Raw genomic sequence first — 21045 nt, 5'->3', positions numbered from 1 at the left:
AAGTGATTCTTCACCATTGAGAGATAGGGCCAAAAACAATATAGTCCTGTACAGCATGATATTTCACAAATGTATTGGGCCCGATATGTTCTCGTGGATCAGGCATTACGTGGCGGAGGTATGCGCTCCACCGAGTGCGCTTCTACTTTTTATTTGTATTTATCTTTGCCGAAGTGATGGGTCGTATAATGGAAGATTGTACAAAAAGGGGAAACGTCATGAAAAATAAAATTTCACATTTTTACTGAGCCAACCGCAACCTGTTGCATCGCAGAACAACATGTGGTTAAGAACACATGAACTTTGTTTTGATCTTTATTCACGTCGATTGATCGCAAGTTCATTTGAACAAAAGCAATTTCCAGAACTCGGTAATTGTTAAAACTCGAACCTTCAAATTTGTAACTCTTCACTGAAAATGATACAACTGCTAGCTGTTAATATTTGAGTATGATAGCACGTCGTGATTCGAATCCCGACATGCTATCCTGAACTTTGCTCAAGTCGATCGACATGCCGTGACAGTGCGAATATTGTAGAGTGCTCGCCAAGTAGCTTATGTACTCCAACGAAACGGTTGATAAGAAATGGCTCACTTGGCATGTGATTAGCAATCACCGAACTTTCATTTCAAACATACACCTCCTGGAGACGCCCAAAATGTCAAATATGTCCGAATTGGACAAATGAACACTTTTTTTAGGAGTCGAAACTGCTTGTAAGTTTTTAGGAGTCAAAGCTGCTTGTAAGTTCAATTCTGGAGCTTAATTTTTGTAATTCTGCTTAGCGTAAGAGACACTCAGTGATCGCATGTGCGGAAATGAAGCGATGGATGCTTACGTCTCCAGGCATTTGCAAGCATGGCAATGCACCCAGCGATTCGTAGCTATGATGAACATGCATTCGATAATATGAGTGAGGAAAGTGAAGGAGAAAAATATATTTAAAAAATAAAATTATTATTATTATCGTTAAGAAACCGTTGTGGCTTGTTCCAAGTCGAGGCATGGTTGAGTCGGCCAAAAAACATGGTGGTTTCGGACCCCAGCGACGCTACCTGGGATATGCCTCAAGATCCTGGAGTGAGCAGTGGCTGAGGATCACCTGATGAAGGATATAATTAAATAAGGCCGTTAATTATCTTCAAAAGGGGTGTTTTAATCAACTCAAACACCCAATTTTCACTCATTCACTTCCTTGAAGTTCCCTTAGTATGCATGCAAAGTTTCAGGCTGTCAGGTTTCATAGTTTTGGAGTTGTGGAGGAGACGCACTGACACACTGACATCTAAAAGTACAGAATAATCTATTTGTTTTTTTAATTTATTTATTTTGTTGTATTTTAATTTTTTATTTTTGTGTGTGATAGAATTGTTAGGAGCAGTTGTGTGTTGGAAAAAATGAGATGTGTGTGATGATTGACATTACTCTTGAGTGAGGCTTCTCCCACCGATTTGTCAGTATCTTTTGATGGAAAATCCACTGCGATATTTATGTTTCTTCTGTATTTATTTGATTCTTGTGGATTAACTGACTGCCTGGTCGCAACTGGATCTACTGATGTGGATCTGCCATTTGGAGAGGTTCTGGGCTGAAATAATTGTGTGTGTGTGTGTGTGTGTTTGTGTGTGTGTGTATATGTAATGTTGATGCAACATCATTTTATATGCATCTACGTCGACCTGCAGTGCCATCTGTATGTTATTTGTATTATTTCACGCACATTTTCGTTGGAATATAATACATTCACGAACTGAACTATTTAAACATGCTCTCTCTCCTACCGTCCCTTCCCTCACTTCAAATGGCATAACAGCACACTCCACTCGTGAGAATGCCGAAACACCTAAATTCTGTGTTTGCTTCCAAATCTTATTTCCCCAACTCCTTCGCTCTTGCCTCTTTGTACCCACCCAACACAATTACCTCTACCCAACTGCTCCTGGACCACGGGTCTTTTGCACCTGAGAAGGTGGGAGTCTTATCACGAAGGCAATATACCGATTTACTTTAAGCAAGCAAGGCTATGTTCCCTCCTTCTCCATATATATTATACAAGAAAATGTGAAATTTCCAAAGCATTAAACTTATCTTTTTCTACTGTTTGGAGAATTATATTGAGTGAACAAAAGATTTGGGAATGTTACAAAGTTAACCAGCTTTATTGAGCTGCTTTCATTGAGTGCAACAGAAATAACTGAATTCAGTGTAATGAAAATAATGAAAGCCAAGTCGCTGTGAAGGCGGCATCGGCATCGGCATCGGTGGCGGCGGCGGCGGCATCGGCATCGGTATCGGCGGCGGCATCGGTATCGGCATCGGTGGCGGCGGCGGCATCGGCATCGGTATCGGCAGCGGCAGCGGCGGCATCGGTATCGGTATCGGCAGCGGCAGCGGCGGCATCGGTATCGGTATCGGCAGCGGCAGCGGCGGCATCGGTATCGGTATCGGCGACGGTGGCGGCGTTCTCTGTGGAGAATCTGGATCTAGGAAGGTAAAATGAATTAAATTAAAGATCGAATGAAAAGAACGAACCATTAACATAACAGGAGTTTTCGGGTGAGAAAAGCAACTGAAAAATTTCCACTACATTGTTGTTTTTTTTGTCTGACACAAGCATTATTACCCTTTTAATACCTTTTAAAAGTCGATGGGATTTTGAAGTTCAATTTAAACGATGTTTTCCAGGAACGATGCTATGATTTAATTACCTGTGCATGTATCATTGGGATTTGGTTCCTGGTCATTGGTAACTAATTTCCGATGATTGGATTTTGTTGCCACTTTTTAAAATCCAAAATGGCCGCCAAAATATGCAAAATCATAGAAAACTAGTGCGGGCCGTACGTGCGTGGCAGTACGTGCAAAAAAAAAACTTTCAAACCGTGTGCCAGAAACAACAACCACACAGGCCGTTCCTTCACTCTCGTGTGCCCGTACGTGCAAAAAAAAGAAAAAAAAATGTGACGTCAATCGTGATGTCATAGCACCGTGTCCTGTCATTGGTTCGTAAATAAATGGCCATAACTTGGGAACCACTTGTCCGATTAATATCAAACCTTTTAAAAGGCACATATTCAGGGCCCCAGCAATATACTGGCAAGTTTCAATTAGATCGGACCAGTGGTTGTCGAGAAACAGCGGTCGCAGACACACACACACACACACACACACACACACACACACACACACACACACACACACACACACACACACACACACACACACACACACACTGCTGGAATTATAGATAGATGATATATAACAGCCAAAAATACTGTGACAAAATTGGAAATGAATCATTCGAATAAAATGTTTCTTATCATTAGTAACTAACGAGCAAAGTACCCGCCCATGGGCGTCCGTTCCGAAGGATCACATATGCCAAGTTTCATCTCATTCTATCCAACGGTTGGCCGTCTATAAAGTACAAACAAACATGAAAAAATGACGTTTGAGTCAATTTATGACATCATAACTCGAAAACCGGAAGTCAGAAGTGAATATCGTCAATGAACTGTGTCATTTAATTTTGATTATCTGTCGAATGGCGTTGGTCCTGTTTCGATCGGATGAAATTGAGAAATTGAAGTTACCCGGTGACCTTGACCCCTTGACCCCGTGACCTTTGACCTTGAACTTGACCCCCCCCCCCCATGTCCGTTCTCATGTCCCAAGGATCACTCATGCCAAGTTTCATCTCATTACATCCAACGGTTCGGCCGCCTATAAAGGAAGAACAAACAAACAAACAAACATATTCTATTTTTTTAGTATAGTAGATATCTGGTTATTCTAATTCAGTTGCTATTTTTTTTTAAGTTGAGTACTCAGTCGTAGTATTCCAACAAGGAATATCTGGTAACAGCAAAAATGCTACTAAAATGGACATTTTATACAGCAATTGTCCACCGCTTATCAAACTATGCTTGCAAACTTTCATTTTACAAGGAATACTTGTGATGATTCGTACAATTGTCAGTACTTCAGCATGGAATTCCAGCTAGGAATATCTGGTAACAGCAAAAATGTTACTAAAATGAACATTTTATACAGCGATTGTCAACCGCTTATCAACCTATGCTAGCAAACTTTCAATATACAAGGAATACTTGTGATGATTCATACAATTGCCAGTACTTTGGCATGGAATTCCAGATGGGAATATCTGGTAACAGCAAAAATGCTACTAAAATGGGAATTTTATACAGCGATTGTCCACCGCTTATCAAACTATGTGAGCAAACTTTCATTATACAAGGAACACTTGTGATGATTCATACAATTGCCAGTACTTTGGCATGGAATTCCTGCTAGGAATATTTGGAAACAGCAAAAATGCTACTAAAATGGACATTTTATATAGCGATTATCTACCGCTTGTCAAACTATGCGAGCAAACTTTCATTATACAAGGAACACTTGTGATTATTCATACAATGCCATTTTGTTATGGCATTCCACAGAGGACTATCTCCAAATTATCTCCTGTAACTGCAGTTCATACATCTGGTTTGACTCCTGCAAGAGTGTCAGAATCAGTCTTTGTCAGAATCGGAATTTAGGCGAGAGTAGTTGCATTCATCAGCATCTCCAAGTTCATCATCAGATGCGTCATCCTCGGTGACATCAGCTAATATTGTTACGAATCTGGAAACCATTCACCTTCACACATACAGTTGACCTAAAGTTTCGTTATTTCGTTAAGTATATGTGGATAGTTAGAATCTCTCCCCTATGGCTAATGGGAATTTCATGTGTGCGCTGCGAGTTTCTTTCCAGTTAGTCTTCTGCATTAAATCCCCCTCCACTCCTTCAGCGCCATTACGCACGTGTTCGAAGCCACGGACATAGGCGGGGGTGAGATCACCTCAGGGCCGACCCTGCCCAGTCAGATGGAATGTTCCCCTTGTCCAATCGGGGGTGAGATCACCTCAGAGCTGACCCCACCCAGCCAGATGGAATGTTCCCCTCGTCCAATCGGGGGTGAGATCACCTCAGAGCCGACCCCGCCCAGCCAGATGGAATGTTCCCCTCATCCAATCGGGGGTGAGATCACCTCAGAGCCGACCCCGCCCCAGCCAGATGGAATGTTCGCCTCGTCCAATGAGGGGGAGGATACCGATCGCCTGATGTCCCCCGACCAATCCGGAGGCGAGTTCCCTCAGAGCGGATCCCTCCACCCGCCGGGGGATAAGATGGGTGGCGAGCTGTCTCAGCGGCGGTCTTTTTCGGGGTTCCTTGGTGGTCGGTGGTCGTGTTGGTGCTCATGGTGGTGGTGATCGTGGCGGAGGTGTTTCGTGGTGCTCGTGTTGTCGATCGTCGTTTGTGGAAGCCAGGATCGTGGGCTCGTTGGATTCTGGGTCGTGGGTTTGAGTCCCACCGTGGTGGGTTGTGTTGGAGTGCTCGAGCTGGGGAACCCCGTTCCCGTCCACGGACTCCAAGCTCTACAAGTGCGAGTCGTTAAAACCGCACGAGGCGGCCAGGTACCCGGCAAGACTCTGACCCTCAGCTCGCCTTCCATCCCAAGCTGAAGGGCCGAATAAAGACCCACGAGGTCCATTTCTTTTGGGTGTGTGTCTGTCTGTGGCCAATCTGATAAGTAGAAATCGGTTAAGTGATTGCCATTGTACATTTGCCTACATCTATATTCGTGATTAAGTCTGCTCTGTGTTTCCCTCCCTCTTACATTGTAAATAAATAACTGTTAAATGTTCCAGTTCATTGTCTGTGCTTTCTTTCATTGACCCAGTATGGTTCGCGCTTGAGAATTAGGGAGGCCGATTGTGCCATAAATTGTTATTTGGACCAGCTCGGCTTTGGTAATTTCCGCTCGGTTACGCCGGCTCCGAGTCGGTAACAGCAACTCGGTTCGGACAAAGCCGGCCGAGGGTGTGGCTTCCCCGGTAGCTAGACCACGTGGCTAATTAGGTAAATTGGAATCAGACAAAAAGACCCTAACCGCGCGGTCGAAATATTGGTGTCCACGGTCCATTAAGTGACCCGTCGACTTCGGAGTTATCCGGAGTGACGACCTTCAATTCCGGTGTTCGGTGGGAGACTGCCCAACTGCTCCATCTAGTGGTCATCCTTGCCACCGAACCGGCACCACAACAATATATCTTGAAGGCAGGATGGCAAGATAGGTCCCTCAGACCATACTGGTTCAATGTATCCATCAGAACGTACCCATCCGTGATTTGCAGCAGGTGGGATATCTACCATGGGTGTATGTGCTAGTTTCCATTGTGCTACCCTGTAGTTTGCCCATCTGATGTGAGGATTAAGCGACTGCTTGCAGGGTGGTAGCTTAGATAAGTCCACTTTACTCAATGACTTAATCACTTCCCCCTCTCCAACCATTTTCTTCAACATGACAGCATGAACTTTATCGACATCTCTCTGCCTAGCGAACCCGTACAAGAAGCACACAAACTTCAGGATCGTTAGATGGTTTACTCGCTGTTAACCTATGTAGGTTCAGGGTAAATCTTTGGTAACATCCTTGGTGATAGCCCTCGTTCTCCTGGATCACATCAGGAATGCCCTGACAGATATCTGCCATTCAATATGAAGAACCTGGTGGTTCAGCTAAACGACAATCCCGTATATTTTTGAGAAGTGCCAATCTATCATTTGGATTCGTCGTCTGAAAAATATGTGAACGATCCATGCTTTATTCCAGGTATATGAATGACACAATGGTCCTGTTTGTGTTTTCTTTCCATTTCAACAACTTTCTTTTGACAATTACATTAAACTATTTCTTGCTTGTCTGACATCTTGACTTGTGATCTTGATCTTAACTAGCTACGGTCTTGCTAAGCTAACTAATCTAACCTTGAAAGTGAAAAAAATACACATAAAAAGATTAGTACACACAATACTTGAGTGTATGTAAATATTCAAAGTGCATAGGGGTGTGTTTGTGTGGGGGTGTGTGGGTGTGTGTTTTCTGGCTTTCAAATTGTCCGCCATCTTCAATTCCAAGTACGATAACAATAATAAACATCCTTGATAAGAAATACAAGACGAATATTCTGTCGTTCTGTCCCTCTATTATTATTATTACATTAATGATTATTTGAAGCTGTCATTTGATATTTACTATGATTTTACCATTTTGAACTCCATCTTGAATTTTATGGATGGCAACAACACATAAATCACCACAAAGGCCTATTAGTTTCCAATAATCAGGAACATATATTGTTACGAATCTGGAACCTATGAGCACTCAACATTCAGGTCACTATAGCTCAGTTATTTCAATAAGTAAATGTGGATAGATAGCTCCCTTTCCCCTATGTCTAATGGGAATTAAATGTTCATGTGCTGCGGAGTTATTTTGATAGTCAGGGTTTTCTTTTACACTTATAACAACAACAACACCTTCGCTCCATCCTGACACTGCTCGCAGCATTGTCCGCTCTCTTCGCGCGCTCATGAAGCGTTTCGTTCTGGCCTGGCACCAAATGAGGGTATGCGTCATTTTTCAGCCAATGGGCACAGAGCGAGCTCCAAGAGTAGCTGAGCCTCTTCGGGTGGGGGATAAAGACGACCTGACATGCCCCCCCGACCAATCATGGAGAGACGACTGATTTCCCCAGCGAATGAGGTTTGCGGAGGGGTGAGACACGTCCCCCCCCGCTCCCGCGAGAGAAAGGAGGAATAGACGGGACGTCGCGGTGTCTGGTCGTCTGGTCTCATCTCATCGCTGGTTGACTGGTCTCGTCTCGTCGCTGGCTTCTGGTCTCGCCTTGTCGCTGGCTCTGGTCTCGTCGCATGCCGGAGGAGCGTGCTGGAGCCCGACGCTGCCCTCCGTACCCGGTGCTTGCAGCGGCATCTAGTTGCGGATTCGAGTCCCGCCGATCCAGGACGTCGAAGACCACACGAGGCGGGAAGGTCTGAGATAGCTCTGGTTTCCAGCTCATCTCCCCTCGAGCTGGGAACCTTCAATAAAGGCCACGGCCATCACTTCTTTTGGGTATTTGTGTGTGCGTGTGTGTGTCTGTGGGCCCGTCTTCAAGTAGAATTGTTTAAGTGCCTTGTACATACTTGCATTGCTTTTAGTCGGTTTAACCCTGTTCTTTGTGTGTTCCTCCCACCCCCCCCCCCCATTATAAATAAATCCCCTGTTAAATGTTTCAGCTCGTTTTTGTGTTTCTTTCATGGGTTTAGCAGTTAATCGGTTACTGTGCGTGTTGAGAAGTAGCGAGGGTAAATGGTGCATTTGGACCGACGGACCTCGGTAACCATCCACTCGGGTTACGCATGGTTCAAGCACGCTACTGGCTCATTCCGCTCGGGCTCCGCCGAGGGTGAATTTCCCCGGTAGCTTGGACAACGTGGGTATTTAGGTAAATTGAAATTGGCAATCGACCCTATCCCACGCGGTCGACCTATTGGCGATCTTCGGTCCGATAAGGGACCCATCAGCTCCGGAGTTATCCGGAGTGACGACCTATAAATTCCGGGTGTTCGGTGGAGCCGACTCTACTGCTCCACCTCGCGGTTGTGTTCGCCACCGAAACTCGGCCCCACAACAATATTGCAATGAATCCAAATATTAATTTACTGTATTAGTCTTAGTTTCAGGCTGTTGTATACAATTTTCTATGATATTGCCTATTGTAGCAGCCATTTTGGATGCCATCTTGGAATTTAACCATTGAAGCAAAATTCAATCATGAGGTCTTAGTTACTAATGATGAGAAACACATTATTCCAATGAATAATTTACAATTTTGTCACAGTTTTTGGCTCTGATATAATCTTCTATGATTTTGCATATTTTGGCGACCATTTTGGACGCCATCTTGGATTTTTTTTTAAATGGCAACAAAGCCCAATTATCAGAAACTAGTAATTATCAGAAATGTTATATACCGTATTCTATGATTTTACCCATTTTGGTGGCCATTTTGGACGCCATCTTGAATATCGCCAGAGTGCCGAGAATTTTTTTTGTTAACATCTCAAATGTGTAATAGGACCATAAAACGAAGCTAAAAAAAGTTGGTTTGGTAGAGTCATCGGGGGGGGGGGAGGGGGGTGCACGGATACCCTCCGTAGATACTCCCCTAATTGGACACAGTCCACACAAAAGCGTCGCCTCCAACACAGAAGTCTCAGCCCGGTGACTCTATCAAACAGACAAAGATTGTATGGTCATTGTGCTGTATCATGTGATTGGGTTTTCGTATATCATGCCCCGCCTGCTAGGGGTGGCAGGAATGTACATCCGGACGCGCAATAAAGCGGAGTTGATGCTAACACTCTTGCTTCTCGTGTTCCACTGCACCTCGTACACTCTAGTCATCATCAGTTAAACATCAAACAGAGCCGCCAATCCGGATTTCTGGCTTATTTGCCATCATTCAGGATGGTATACCGATAAATACCCACCCAATGATGACCACATTCATCGTTAATACATCAGACGCACCTCCTGACCGTTGTGGTGAGCATCGCTGCAGATTATGTCTCACACGGTACACACACGGCGGAGTGCTCGTCACACTCCAAATGTTTCGAATTTCCCGCCGATCACATCACGTGCCTCTTGGTTGAATGGCTTGCATTAGCAGGAACAATTGTCTGGGTGGCAGACGGATGGTTGTTCTGTGCGGATAATGTGCTTTTACCATGTGAGACATAGTCCATGGCGATGCTCACCATAACAGTCAGGAGGTGTGTTTGATGTATGTATGTATGTACGTAGATATATACAGGCAATCCTTGGTTTACGACGGTCTCGACGTACGACGTTTCGTGGTTACGATGCATCTCCCATAAATTATTAAGAAATAAATTATTTCGACTTATGTGGTTTGCATCATAAATACAAACTTCGCGTGGGAACTAGTTGGTGAGAGCAGCGGAAGAATACGTCGTCACGTGGTGCTAGACCGAGGAAGATGGCGTGGGTCATTTCCCGGTTGTACACGATTTTGGATTATTGCTCATTCGCTCTCTTTTGTTTGTGTTGCTTTTTTGGAAACTTTTTGCCCTTCATTATGGCTCATAAGCGTAAGGCAGACTCTTCTGATGGCAGTGCTTCAAAGAAAAGGAAAGCCATCACCATGGAAGTGAAATTGGACATAGTTAAACGCTCATAAAAGGGAGAAACACTGACGAACATTGGCCAGTTGCTTCGCCTAAGCCGTTCGACTGTCGTGATGATTATCAAGGATAAAGATCGCATCCTTGATCATGTGAAAGGATCTGCTCCTATGAAATGGACTGTGATTACAAAGCAGCATAGTGGTCTCATTATTGACATGGAAAGGTTATTAGTGCTTTGGCTGGAAGACCACCATCAACGGCGTATCCCAATGAGCCTTATGTTGATTCAGGAGAAGGCTAAAATATTGTTTCAGGCCTTGAAAAGTGAAAAGGGGGAAGGGAGTGAAAGTGAAGAGTTTGTGGCCAGTCGGGGTTGTTTTATGTGGTTTAAGGCTCGTGCTAATTTGCATAACCTTCAGGTGCAAGGTGAAGCTGCTAGTGGTGATGAGAAAGCAGCAAGTGTTTTTCCTACTGCGTTGGCTGCGATAATTAGGGAGGGGGGTTACTGTGCTGAACAAGTGCTTAATGTGGATGAGACAGGCTTGTTCTGGAAGCGTATGCCTAGTCGTATGTAAATAGCCAAGGAGGAGAAGACAGCACCAGGCCATAAAGCCAGCAAGGAGAGACTGACTTTGCTTCTTGGGGCTCATGCTGCTGGCGACTACAAGCTGAAGCCCTTGCTGGTGTATCAGGCTAAGAATCCAAGGGCACTCAAGGGCATTTGGAAGGGTCAACTACCTGTCATCTGGAAGTCTCACAAGAAGGCATGGGTGACACTTCAGATATTCGAGGACTGGTTCACCCACCATTTTGTGCCAGAAGTGTAGCGGTACTGTGCTTCCAAGGGTCTGCCCTTTAAGGTGTTGCTAGTGCTGGACAATGCCCCTAGTCACCCTGCCCATTTGGATGACTTTCATCCTAATGTCAAGGTGGTTTACATTCCACCTAATACCACTGCCCTTTTACAGCCTATGGACCAAGGTGTCATTGCCTCTTTCAAGGCCTACTACCTCCGAAGGACAATTGCTATGGCTTTCAGGGCAACTGAGAAGGACAAGGACGTGACTCTCAAGGACTTTTGGAAATCTTACAACATTCTTAATGCTGTAAAGAACATTGCTGATTCCTGGGATGAAGTTAATTAGACGAACTTGAATGGTGTATTGAAAAAACTGTGCCCCCAGGTTGTAAATGATTTTCATGGCTTTGAGGAGACAATTAAGGCTGTCACCAAGAACGTTGTTGCACTGAGTAAGCAGCTTAATTTCGAGGTGGAGGTTGATGTTCCAGAGCTGCTGGCATCTCATGGAGAGGAGTTATCTGCTGAGGACCTCATTCAACTGGAGAAGCAGATGATTGAAGAGGAGGAAGAGATACCAACCCCAGAGCCCAGGAGATTTACAAGCAAGGGCTTGGCAGAAGGTTTTGCCCTGATAGAGGAAGGGTTGGTGAAGTTTGATGCTGAGGACCCCAACATTGCCAGGTACACTAAGGTCGCCAGAGGGGTCATGGACTACCTTCGGTGTTCCAGGGAGATTTGGGAGGAGAAGAAGAGGACATCCTTCCAGACTAGCCTGGAACATTTCTTCAAGAAGGTAGAGAGGCCTGCAACAGATCCTATACCCTCTACCTCAGCTGCCTCTCCAGACTCACCTGCCCCACTATCTCCAGCACCTTCTGCAGGTTATCCTGCCTCTCCAGCTTCCTCCTCCCAATAAGCCTGTCTCTCCTTCCCTTGTAACGCCCCTTCCAGTGTGCAAGCCAACCACAGGAGTAAAGGTTCTCTTTATTTTTTTGTTGCTGTTTCATTTCATTATTATATATTTATGTCCTCCATGTGTTTTTTTTAGTGCTAGTTATGTTTTCATATGTCATAGAAATATCATGTTTTTATGTCCGAGATTATGACTTTATGTTCCGTTACTGTGTGTTCCTGTGTCAAAATGGTCACAAAGTCAAAATCACAAACGTTATTGTGTGTTCCGACTTGCGCGGAAAATCGCGTTACGACGCGTCGTAGGAATGGAACTCCGTCGTAAGTCGAGGACCCCCTGTATACATAAACATATATATGTATATATGTATTGGGTGGTCGCAAGACTTCCATTATTCTCAGGTTTTCCATCTGTCTGTCTGTATGTTTGTTGGGTGGTCGCTAGACTGCCCTTATTCTCAATTTTTCCGTCTGTCTGTATGTTTGTATGTTTGTTTGTATGTAATGGACAGCTCTGGAGGCCAGAGGAGTCAACCGATTTTGATGAAACTTGACAGGTAGGTTCATACCAGGATCTAGTTCTATGCTTTTGAGCACCGTTGCTATGGACGCCACCGTTGCTATGGACGCCACCGTTGCCTAGCAACGGGACTTTGAAATTTTTGAAAAATCGTAAAAAATTAATTTCTTCAAAAATCGGCTTCCAGGCTTTTATGCGCACTATAATCAACCTCTTTGTCAAACATTTTCAGCCCGATCCGTCAAAAACTGTATGACTAGAATGCAATTATGTAGCGACCACCCATGTCGCCTACCGGCTTGTGTATGTGTATATATATATGTATATATATATATGTATATATATATATGTACATTGTACATATACATACATATATTGTTGGGGGTCGGGTGAGATCACCGGGGGGAGGAGGGGGGAAGCTCTCTCGGGTTCCCACAAGACTCGCCGGAATTGCAGGCCGTCGCACACAGATAATTCCATGACGCGGCGGGTCGTTAATCGACTGTGAACGCCAATAACTCAACCGCGTGATCTAGGGTCCTTCGTCTATGGGTTAACCACGTTACCTAATTAATAACGTGACCTAATTACCAGGGGATACGCCCTCGGTACGCCTTTTCCAAACCTGATCACTTTACTGGATCAGATGCAGCCGAGCGACACTGTCAAGGATGTACCGGCTAAAAGGAACGGATCGTTGGAAATAAAGTCCCGGCTCGGCTAGGATACGGACCATGCTGGATCAATGAAAGAAAAGACAAAAATGAGCTGGGAACATTTCTACAAAGGATTTATTAACAGGCAGGTGAGAAAAGATATGTGGCACAGTGAATATAGTTTATTGTTGCATGTAAGCAGAGAGAGGAAGAAAAGTGTGGTGCGATAATAAACAAGCAACTGACAAAAGCAGACACAGAGCAGTTATCCTGATATAATTCTTGTACAATCTTAACTTAAGCGAGGACAGGCGCCATGACACACACACACACACACACACACACACACACGCCATGAAGAGAAAAAGGAGAGGAGATGAGGCTTACGGTCTCTCAATACCTTGCACGATTGCAGGACCGCACCACCAATATGTTTTTTGGGGGGATGCACCGCTGGGCGATACTTTCCTAACAGCTGGCGCGTTGTCTCCTGCTCTGTGGCACTTCGAGCAGCTCAGTGTCGATCCAGAGAATGGGCGCGCCCGACAGGCGTGAAGGAAGGACTTAGGGCGGAGTCAGAAACCAGTGGGTGGAGAAGGCGGAGTCTGGAGCAGTGGACGGATGGGTGGAGTCAGCGGCAGTTGGCAGTGAAGAAGGTGGAGTCGGCAGACGAAATCAGAGAGCGGGGTCCGGAGCAATGGGTGGAATCAGCGGCAAGGCGGTGATGAAGGGGCGGAGCCAGCAGGCGAATGGGTGGGTTGTCAATCCCAGGCCAGGACAAGCCAACAGGAATGAGCAGACACGAGCGGTGCCGCAGGAACGACACTCTCGACCGCCCCGCAACTCGTCATTTTATAGATCCTGTGGTGTGGGCGGGGGTGACGACCCAAAGCGATGTGTCATCCGAATCGGGTGCTCTGATTGGGCTCCGGCCAGCATACGGGCCGGCCGTCATGACCGGAAGGACGCATTCTTACGGGAAGGATGCGGTCATGGTTTTTACAAATGGATGTCCGAGCGTAATGTCTGCTGGCTTTCGCGAGGACCCATGTTCCACTGTACAGGCGCGTGGCTGCGTTTTTTTTTACAGATGGGTATCCGAGCGTAGCGCCTGCTGGCTCATGTGAGGACCCCTTGCTTGGATTTACCTCAGAAATAGAGAAAAAAGAATAGGAATGAGTTCAGAGATTTAATCAGACCTAACTACGAGATGCACACAACGCACTTGTCCCTTTTGTCCCATTAGACAAGAAGGAAGGGACTATCTGAACGGACATTAATTAAATAACTGACTGGGGACCACTGTATGTTGGCTGCCATTGGTGTTGGAGTGATGTGGTTTCCAGAACTGCAACAATATGTATATATGTATATATATATATATATATATATATATATATATATATATATATATATATATATATATATATATATATATATATATATATAGACTGATTAAATTAGACTTGATTAGACTGACCAACACTGCTGTCCATCACCAAGGGTCCACCAGCTCCATAAGGAGCACAAACCAAAGAGTCCAGGACCAGGGAAGAAGCAAGGGCGATGCAGAGTCTGGGACCAGGCGAGCTCGAGAACGCCCAGAGAGAGAATCAGCGCGCCAAGCTCAGCTTTGTGGCCCTGGGGGAAAATTGCAGGTACAGAAGGGCAGAATGCAGTCATTGCTGTTGTGTTTGCTTGCTTTTTGATGTTAGGGAGTTTCTGCTGCTCTGGATTTTTGTTTTTCCTTTTTTCTTCTTCTGTTTTTTTATACCTGTCTTCCCTCTTATGTTGCTGTCATTCTGCCTTTCTTCTTGTATCTTCCTTCTTATATCTGCCTATCCTTCTTACTTTCATCTTTATATATATATATATATATATATATATATATATATATATATATATATATATATATATATATATATATATATATGTTTTAATTATTTTTTTCTATCTTCCTTCTTTTGTGTTCCTCTTTCTATCTTTCTTCTCTTTCCTCTGTCTGCCTTTTTCAGCACTGCTTCTTCTTATCTTGCCAAAACGAAGTTTTTGCAAGATCTGTTACTTGGTAAGTTTTTTTTTTGTTTGTTTGTCTGTAATCATTGGATTTTTCACCTTGATATCACTCTGTAGAGCACAATTCTCATCGGAAACTCTTGTGGGTACACATATCGTAATATTATTACAATACCCTTCAGCACACATAAAGGTCAAAGGTCAAGGTCACTTTGCGGTAAATCATGGAGGTCGACGAAACCCTTATTTTTTGAGTAATTTTAATCGAATCATCTCCAAACTTTATGGGAATGTATTATATGGTCTGGCGCTCAGCTGATTAGTTTTTGGTGGCGATTGACCTTGACCTTCATGGTTAGCGCCTGAGGTCAAACATATTTGACCCCACAGTCAAATTTTCAAGTTTTAGGAACCATATCGTGTAGTACCTCAAATTGAACACCTCGATGAGTGCTTTCTAGATATGTCAAGCTTGAGACATTATGACGTCATTTGGTGACGTTATGAGGCAAACGCATATTTTTCATGGTTACTCTGTAGAACGATTCTCATCGGAATCTCTCGTAGGCAGATATTCCTCAAGGGGTCGCTCCTGGTGGATAGCAGCTCTGTTCACCTCAGTGTGACCTTAAAGAAGTCAAACGTGGTCACCTTTTGGCAAGATATGGGTCACCCTGTGGGTGACATTGGTTTATTATTGTTCTTATTCTTCTGCAGCACTGAGGATTTCACATCACATTTTTCTATGACATTTTATCACCATTAATTATAATCTTCAAAAGGGGTGTTTAAATTTACCCAAATACCCAGTTTTCATTGTACTCCCTTGAAGTTCCCTTGGTATGCAAGCAAAGTTTTCGGTGGCTATGTTTCATGGTTTTGGAGTTATGGAAGACACACACACACACACACACACACACACACACACACACTTATGAGTATAGATTATACTATCCATTTTGTTCTTGTGCTCCACACTCTCATTTCATGGCTGCTCTGTGCCCAATTTAGTACTGCAAAATGGAAAAACATAAATGATAACTCGGTTTTTAGTATGTCTTTGTAGTATAAGTGCCTTGCTGTCTGGTGGCGTATTGCTTAGAGCATCCATTCTGAGTCTGGAAGATTTGGGGTTCGAACCCTGAGTGAGTCATACACTTTTACCAAAGACTTTTAAAATGGTACTTGCTGCTTCCTTGCTTGAGGCTTTTATGCGCACTATAATCAACCTCTTTGTCAAACATTTTCAGCCCGATCCGTCAAAAACTGTATGACTAGTATGCAATTATGTAGCGACCACTTAGTATTTAGTATTTAGTTAGTTAGAAAGGCTTAGTATTTAAGAGAGAGCATGGACAGACAACCATACGTTAGCCTCATTGCACAGGCTTCACAAGTCCAATGGCTTCTTCCAGTGTTGAAGCAAGTAAGTTACCTGCTTACAGTTGTGTGTTTTTGTGCAAAGAATGAATCCTCACTAGCCTGTGTCAGAGGCTCGCTTACCCCCTCAACCCTCACCTCGCGTTGTGCCAATAAAAATTAATTGATATGTGGAACATTGCCACAGTATGTATTTCCTATGAAGTGTGCAGATATTAGGCTATTATTTAGTATGTGCAGAAATTCCGCATAACGTAAAATGTGACTTCAACCATTTTCTGCAAAAAATAGTTGACAATGTGAATTTAATATTGCCTAGAAATGTGCCCCCTATACATGGTGCTTGATTAAATCAACCCCCCCCCCATCCCAAGTCCTCACCTCTTCCCCCAACCCTAAGTCCTCAATACCCCTCCCCCATATCCATGCAAAAAGCTGTCAGTTTTGTTTAGACAACGTCACGTGAAGGCCGCATGCAGCCTTGGCAGTGGTTAGACGACCGCAGCAGAATAATGGTCAACCAACTTCCTTGGCTTCAGGAATGTAATATTGTACTGTTGTACTAATTCATCTCCATGGTTATTCGGTCGAATCATTTAAGAAAGGGAAAGTAGCAATGGATGTGCTTCTCAAAAGTGTTCACCAATAGCAATGTCAAGGAAATCACAAACGCAAAAATAGAAATAACCAAACAGCCGTTATTATTAAGCACTGCAATATGTCAATAAAAACAATTTTTTTTAAATCCCAACAAGAAAATACTTATACAATATGATGAACTTTCCTCAACTATTTAACAACGAAGAAAAAAAAAATACAAGAATAAATAATTAACTTGATGAACTTGTAACAACAAAGAATTACACAATAATTATGTTGCAAATGTTTTCCTTCTGTGGCTCTCACTTTATCTGCCGTGGAATCCAATAGTCACCCAGTTTCCACTCTTCTCTGCCGGCCTGATACCTTGGCTCCGTATTTCAGGCATAGCGTCATCGGCATGCTTCACAATCTCGGGTTGAGTTCACAAGGGTCAGGAGGGAGGGTCGTCAGGGTTCACGGCTGCTATCACTAGTCAGCAGGTTTGTCTGATAGCCCACAAGCTGCCAACGGGTCAGGTTCCTGCCAGCGTGCACAACTTTTTACCTTTAACCCAACCACTTTGGCTCCTTAACTCAGTCTTTAGTGGTTTTAGTGGTTTAACCTTTCAGTGGTTGGGGCTCCAGCAAATGGCTGGCTGGTCAATCACGTGTCGACTTTCCTGCACCCACTATCACGCAGCCTCGGTTTTCGCAGCACAACACAGGTAGCCAACTTCAGTGCTTTAGAGCGCACCGCAAATAGCCCCCTCTCTTCCTCTTGTCCTATTATATCCTCTTCCATCCTCGCTCCACCTCCGTTGGGATCTCCTTCTTACCCATCTGAGCAACCACTTCCATTGAGATCTCTCTCTTACCGAGCTCAGCAAGACTTTGAACAGATTAATATGGAGCACACCAAAAATAAAAAAAATTAATAAACATATCAAAAGAAAAGATAGTAAACAGGCTGCAACCCCCCCCCCTCCCCCCCAAAACACCACCCAACAACTGTGACCTTGCTTTCTTCATAAGTTTTCCAATGTGAGCCTGCATAAAGTTTCCATCCAGGTAACCCTTAATTTGTCCTTGCCATAATACAATATTTAATTTGTTTGGTTTTTCGATAATTTTTAAGTATAATATAGGAATACTAGAAGGGCATTCAGTAAAGCGAATACCTCTGCCAGGGTGATTAGTTTACGTTTTGCATTCCACTGACAGGTCGGATCTGGATTCGGACCTGAACTAAAATTTAATCGGCTTGTTCTTGTCACCGAACCAACTCATCCACCAGGTTTCATCCGAATCCGTCCATAACGTTTTGAAATATCGTTTTAGCCCTATCACTCAATAATGAATAATCACTTCAAAATAATTCTCGGATCCGGATCCGGATCTTCACCAAAATCGAATCACTTCTTCCATGTTACCAACCCAACCAGCCCACCAAGTTTAGTCCAATCCGTCCATAACTTTTTGAGGATCCTGCCCTATCTCCCAATGGCAAAGAATCACTTTTAAAATTCTCAGATCCAGATTCGGATATTCAACAAAATCTAATCGTTTCGTCCTTGTCACATACCCAAGTTCTCCACCAAATTTCGACCAAATGAGTCCACAACTTTTTGAGATATTTTGTTCACAAACAGACAGAAAAGGGTGAAAACATAACCTCCGTCCCCTGTGGCGGAGGTAAAAATACATAAATGTAATTTTTTTTCATTTAGATTTGCCGTGTCAAACTTTTTTGTCGTATTTTGGACTACGCTGAATTCCTGGCTCGTATAACCTTTAACTACTGCACAAAGATTAAACAGAAGAACATTTTGAAACCCAACAAATTGGCTTCAAGAGCAAACGCTCAAAAACAAATTTACTCAAACGCGTGCTGGGATGCTTCACCACATAAATTATTTCCAAGCTTTTTGATTTGGAGAAAGATTTTTTTTTTTTTCAAAGTATCTGCTTTCATGAACTTAAAAAGAGATTAACACAGCTTGATAAACTCTTAAGTTGTCTGTTTAACCTTCTCTGCAATGAGGAGGTAGCAATAACCGAGCTTGGATAATTAGCTCCGAGCAGCTTCACCATCATCCTTAGCCACTTGTTTTATTTCCCTTTGCTAATGATGTGTCCTTGGCTGACAGGATGGCTTTGAGGTACGCACACACGCCTCGAAGCTGTCTAACCTGGGTTTGAATCCCAACCCAGCGATAAATAAATCGTCATCCCAGGGTTTCATAGGTAGGGTGATTCATCAATGCATGTGCCGTCCCTCGGATGGTCGTCTAACTGGGCGTCCCGTCCCCCGGAATTATTTGTTGGACGTTAAAGATCCCATGGTGTCCTTCGGGAATAGTAGGCGAGCTATCACGGCCACCTTGGCCAAATTACAAATTCCTGCCCGATGTACATTTTGAGAGTCAGGCTTGGCCAGTCGGTTGGTGAAAGACTTTGGGCAAAACTTTCCGCCGGCCAACCCCACAAGAATGTCGGAATAATTGTGGCCATTAAAGAAGGAGAAGAATCATGTGTCCCACCATCACCTGCTTAAGGTTCTGCTGCACAGCACAAAGATGACCTGGCATAAACAGATTCTTCCACCCAAGCCTCCATAAGTGGCAAAAGCTCCCAGAGCCTCATTTTGTCCCTCAACACACATCCACAAGAGGGACTTAGCTTCGGAAAGATTTCCCCTCATGAATTACTCATAAATCACAATGATCCAACATTATTTCATGGTGATGTTGATTGTTTAGGGTATGAATGAAAACAGGAATTATTACACAATTTGAAGACCAACTCGCACACAAGTTAAAGCATGACAAATATCGGTACTTACTGCCAGAAGCAATTTGATTTGGCAACATGGTGACGTGTAAACAGCCATTGTGTGAAGCTGCACGATTTCATGTCCTGTTACAAGCAGATAGGATACGTGCTGCACAAGCAGCTGGTCCAGCCGCCGCCCTGCCCCACTCCCACGCCCCCAAACTCAAGAATTAAAGACTGGGAGGAGCAGAGTCGTACGTCGAGCCGCTCCAAAGGAGTGCAAACTCCGATCCGGGGTTTCTAAGGTGCTCGGCTCGAGCCACCCGACACTGGCATGCATGGACGTGGCTCTCTCTCTCTCTGCTCGAGGCTAAACCTGTGCTGTGGCAGCAGTTCTGGCCTCGCTCACAACCCAAGGCGGGACGAAGGGAGAGTACTGAGACTTAGGGCCGAGCAGTGCAAGTGTCAGGCCGTGGAGAATGAGGGAGGATTTTGGTCGTGAGGAGCGCGATGGTCTGGGCCTCTGGGTGGTGGCTTTGAGGTGGGGAGGGGTAGGTTACTGAGTGGAAGAGAGACTGGAGGGGGCGGGGAGTACCTTGCAATTTCCAAAGCTCATGTCGGAAAGGGGATGGACCGAACCGCAGGGTGATGACCTTGAGGGCATCACGAGGGGTTGGTTGCCGAGGTGAGGGTATTGAAGTGTATTCTAGCAGCATCAGGTAGATTAGAATGGTGAGCACCTTGAAATTTCCAAAACCCACGTAGGAAGGTAGATCGATGGATTGGACCTCTTGACAGTGGCATTGTGTAGCAAGGAGTGGATTGCTGTCAAGGGGAGGAGGAAATAAAGGGACCCAGGTAAAGCAGAGCATTGAACACCTTGCAATCTCCTAAATCTGCTTTGGAAAGGGGATGCACTGGACCTCGGGGCGATGGCGTTGGGGGAGTAAGGGGTGTGTTGCTTTGGGGAGAGAAGACGAAAGTGACCCAGGTAGAGCGGTGAGCACCTTGTGATCTCCAAATCCCGTCTGAGAAAGATTCGTTCTGTATATGCTCTTTTTCTAGATATTTCGGCACCAACTGGCAGAGTTCAAAGAGCATATTTATGACTCATCTATCGAATCACTTTATTTTTCAACCAAAGACGGACTGACTGCCAATCTCTGCTGTCAGGTTCGTCCTCCTGTCCAACCATCAATCTGTTGTACCAACTCTCTCTTTGTCCAACACAACTATCAGCAAGCAAGCACAGCCTCAACTTGGGAGTGTGCTCACCTTTGAAGGCGGAATTTTGATTTCTCCAGCCAAATGGATTCCAATATTGTAAGGTGACAGCAGG

The 21045-nt window shown here is 44.3% G+C and overlaps 1 long non-coding RNA gene across 1 annotated transcript in view; it reads right to left on the bottom strand.

Moving 5' to 3' along the window:
- LOC147031538 (uncharacterized) overlaps positions 1–20474 on the bottom strand; it is a 27398-nt gene extending 6924 nt beyond the window's left edge. Inside the window, exon 1 of the long non-coding RNA XR_015053390.1 lies at positions 19777–20474. This is a non-coding gene — a long non-coding RNA (uncharacterized LOC147031538). The remainder of the gene's footprint in view (positions 1–19776) is intronic.
- Positions 20475–21045: the final 571 nt, after the last annotated feature.

Source organism: Eptatretus burgeri, chromosome 2 (assembly GCF_056783735.1).
Source record: "Eptatretus burgeri isolate ZD-2024b chromosome 2, Ebu_testis_v1, whole genome shotgun sequence".
Taxonomy (NCBI): Eukaryota; Metazoa; Chordata; class Myxini; order Myxiniformes; family Myxinidae; genus Eptatretus; species Eptatretus burgeri.
This window is presented reverse-complemented; position numbering and strand designations above follow the sequence as displayed.